This window comes from Temnothorax longispinosus, chromosome 1, assembly GCF_030848805.1.
Source record: "Temnothorax longispinosus isolate EJ_2023e chromosome 1, Tlon_JGU_v1, whole genome shotgun sequence".
Classification (NCBI taxonomy): domain Eukaryota; kingdom Metazoa; phylum Arthropoda; class Insecta; order Hymenoptera; family Formicidae; genus Temnothorax; species Temnothorax longispinosus.
In genome coordinates this window covers 13,923,709-13,928,428 of record NC_092358.1, presented here as the reverse complement: position 1 = coordinate 13,928,428, position 4,720 = coordinate 13,923,709, and positions in this window count along the sequence as shown.

The following is a 4,720-nucleotide window of genomic DNA, read 5'->3' as shown; positions in this document are numbered from 1 at the left end:
TCGAACTTACTACCGTACCAAAGAAGTTTCATTTCGTACGCCTATTGGTCGAATTTTCGTTACACTTTCCGTGTCGCATAATCGAACTTACTACCGTGCCAGAAGAAGAATCATCTCGCCAACGCCGTATGCCTATTGGTCAAAGGACCACGCACACAAACATTGGAAATCTGGGCCCCGGTCAAATTTCTCCAAACTTTGTGATTTTTTAGCTTATGACCTCCCGATCAAAAGTCCTTACGGGCCCGAACCTCCAGGAAGTCATGGAAGAGAGTTATGGGGTATGGAAGTCGACGGAATATAAGTAGTCGAGTATACACGTTTTTACCCTTGAAATGTCTCGAATTCGGAGGGGATCAATTATGATAACTAATGGGACAAAACTTCTTGAACTTGGAGAGGACTATCTGATAGTCTGGCCCAATCTTGGCTATAAAGTCTAACTAGGGTCCGGTAGGGCCCAGCCAGGTTTTTATGATGGAAACCTGGATTCATCGCAGAATTACATTCTGTGACTAGGAATATATTCATATATAATACTAACATTTCATAACTGACCCGACCAATTAAAGCAAGATCCGGTGTGGACCCGACCGGTTAAGGTAAGATCCGTTGTGGACCTGACCAATTAAGGCAAGATCTGGTGTAGACCCGACCAGTTAAGGCAAGATCCGGTGTGGACCCGACCAGTTAAGGCAAGATCCGGTGTGGACCCGACCGGTTAAGGTAAGATCCGTTGTGGACCCGACCAATTAAGGCAAGATCCGGTGTGGATCCGACCAATTAAGGCAAGATCCGGTGTGGACCCGACCAATTAAGGCAAGATCCGGTGTGGACCCGACCGGTTAAGGCAAGATCCGGTGTGGACCCGACCGGTTAAGGTAAGATCCGTTGTGGACCCGACCAAAAGGCAAGATCCGGTGTAAACCCGACCGGTTAAGGTAAGATCCGTTGTGGACTCGACCAATTAAGGCAAGATCCGGTGTGGATCCGACCAATTAAGACAAGATCCGGTGTGGACCTGACCAATTAAGGCAAGATCTGGTGTAGACCCGACCAGTTAAGGCAAGATCCGGTGTGGACCCGACCAATTAAGGCAAGATCCGGTGTGGACCCGACCAATTAAGGCAAGATCCGGTGTAGACCCGACCAGTTAAGGCAAGATCCGGTGTGGACCCAACCAGTTAAGGCAAGATCCGGTGTGGACCCGACCGGTTAAGGTAAGATCCGTTGTGGACCCGACCAAAAGGCAAGATCCGGTGTAGACCCGACCGGTTAAGGTAAGATAAATATTCTGTTGAGGACTGAAGAAGCTAAATAAAAGGTAAATAAAGAATCAAGAAGTTTGTTTGGGAGACCACTTGGTCTGTTATAGCTTTGACAGGACAATACCATGAATCAGTAAATGAAGCAATATCTGAAGTAAATCTCAGATAGGTTTTAACGATTTACTTGCATTTTAAGATTCGCTCCAATAATAGTCTTGATAAATAATAATGAAAATTATGGAAACAAATGAGGGAAGAGATACTCAAGTAAGTTGATAGATAAAATAGTTCTAAAAAGAATTGTTTGTGAATAATTGGGAAACGAAAATCTCTTACTTTAATAAAAATCCTACTAAGAATTTAGGATTGCAAGTGATCAGAGATCTACAATCTGACTCCCAGCGGTCATTGGGTTCCAAGAGACAAAATGTCTGACAAAATATCAGACTATCTAAGACAAAATGTTAATATTGCGAGTCTTAATATTGCGCAGTATCTGAATATATTCCTAGTCACAGAATGTAATTCTGCGATGAATCCAGGTTTCCATCATAAAAACCTGGCTGGGCCCTACCGGATCCTAGTTAGACTTTATAGCCAAGATTGGGCCAGACTATCAGATAGTCCTCTCCAAGTTCAAGAAGTTTTGTCCCATTAGTTATCATAATTGATCCCCTCCGAATTCGAGACATTTCAAGGGTAAAAACGTGTATACTCGACTACTTATATTCCGTCGACTTCCATACCCCATAACTCTCTTCCATGACTTCCTGGAGGTTCGGGCCCATAAGGACTTTTGATCGGGAGGTCATAAGCTAAAAAATCACAAAATTTGGAGAAATTTGACCGGGGCCCAGATTTCCAATGTTTGTGTGCGTGGTCCTTTTCGTTACACTATTTGTGTCGCACAATCGAACTTACTACCGTACCAAAGAAGTTTCACTTCCGTTACACTTTTTCGTGTCGCGAATCGAATTCACTACCGTGCCTAAAGAAGTTTCACTTCAAAAATGAACGCGTGGTCGCCACGCGCGTTAAAAGTGAAACTTCTGAAGGCAAGGTTTTGCCATAACTTTTCTGAAATTAATACAAAAACAATGCAACGGAATTAGTCACTCCAAGCCGCCCGCAACTCGAAAATATAGTGTTACACGCAGTTCTCACTATATCCGTCTCGCCAGTGCCGTACGCCTGATCGAATTTTCGTGACGCGTTTTCGAGTCGCAAAATCAAATTTACTTACCGATCCAAAAGGAGTTTCACTTTGTACGCCTGTTGGTCGAATTTTCGTGACACTATTTCGTGACGTTTTTTCGTGTCGCACAATCGAACTTACTATCGTACCAAAGAAGTTTCATTTCGTACGCCTATTGGTCGAATTTTCGTTACACTTTCCGTGTCGCACAATCGAACTTACTACCGTACCAAAGAAGTTTCATTTCGTACGCCTATTGGTCGAATTTTCGTTACACTTTTCGTGTCGCATAATCGAACTTACTACCGTGCCAGAAGAAGAACCGTCTCGCCAACGCCGTACGCCTATTGGTCAAATTTTCGTTACACTTTCCGTGTCGCACAATAGAACTTACTACCGTACCAAAGAAGTTTAATTTCGTACGCCTATTGGTCGAATTTTCGTTACACTTTTCGTGTCGCATAATCGAACTTACTACCGTGCCAGAAGAAGAACCGTCTCGCCGACGTCGTACGCCTATTGATCAAATTTTCGTTACACTTTTCGTGTCGCACAATCGAACTTACTACCGTACCAAAGAAGTTTTATTTCGTACGCCTATTGGTCGAATTTTCGTTACACTTTTCGTGTCGCATAATCGAACTTACTACCGTGCCTGAAGAAGAACCGTCTCGCCAACGCCGTACGCCTATTGGTCAAATTTTCGTTACACTTTTCGTGTCGCACAATCGAACTTACTACCGTACCAAAGAAGTTTCACTTCCGTTACACTTTTTCGTGTCGCGAATTGAACTCACTACCGTGCCTAAAGAAGTTTCACTTCAAAAATTGAATAATCCGAGCGGTGCGAGTGCAGACACAGGTGCGTCGAGATCTTGTCAATTCGATAACGATACCGTATGTCGAAGGCCTTAGCGCTAATATTGAACGCACAATGAGGGAGATCAAATTTAAGACTTTCTTAACGATTCCGAAAAAACTGGATTGTATAATTAGGAAAGGAAAAGACAGATTACAACCTTACAAGCAGACCGAACTTGTTTACGAGATAGATTGTGTGAATTGTGATTCGTGTTACATCGGACAAACGAAGCGACATTTAGAGACGCGCATAAAGGAACATCGGAGCGATGTCAAAAAACATGTCGATAATCATTCGGTCGTTACTAAACATCGTCTCTCTCAAAACCACGATTTTGATTGGCAGAATCCGAAGATTCTATATAAGGAGAAGCATTTCAGAAAAAGAGAGATTTCTGAAATGTTTTTCATAAAAAAGAACAAGTGCACTGTCAACCTCCAAAAAGATACGGAGAATTTGCCCGCGATATACGATCAAATTATCGAGGCTGTATAACATGTAATTGAGTTCGGTCTGTGTCTGCAGTATTTTGGAACACGTTAATTTGTTTATGATTTGGTTTGTCATACGGTACTTTCGGAACACATCATATTGTAGTTAGTCATTGTGTATTATACGTATCATTGTGACTTTGAATATGGCACGAAACGGAGCTAGTGGAGAAAATGACGTAAGTTTTTACGATTTACCATTGATATGTTTTCCATTTTTATATTCGACATACTTATATGGACATATTCGTTCTAGCGTGGCGTTCGCACAATGCGATTTGGACGCAGCATTTGGCGACGCATGATCCATTGTTGCGTGACCTATGTATTGTTTCTCACTTGAAAAGGACCTAATTAAGGTCGAAACGTAGTGAGTTAATTAAATAAATTGATACTGGCTAGATGGGTCGCTTAATCTCGCATTTATTTTTAACTACACACTGGCGGATCTAACAATTTATCCAATTATTATTAATATTGTTAATTACTTCTCTGCATTTCCAGCAATCCCAGCCGTTTAACTTTGCTCTGTCAGCTTTACATCGCACGTTAAGCTATTTTTTTAACGTAGAGAAAACTCATCATGAGCACCGCCGCCCTCGGGGACGGGCGGACGGTTATGCCGGACTCTTACCGGCTAAAAACCCTACGTGTGGCCTGCCTGGTGCCTCGGGGGGGGGGGTGCCCGGAAACTGGTTATTATTATTTCCGGAACGCCCTTACCACCTAGCCCCAACTCGGGGTTCCTACTCCCCGAGGAATCCATGAGAGCGGGCAAGTACCCCGACCTCCCATGAATCCCCCGGGCCCCCGCCGCGTGCGTCGATGATGGCGCACGGGGCGGAAGTACATTCTCTAGGGCGGCGACAGGTACCACAATCCCCATCGCCGCACAGTGGGGCGA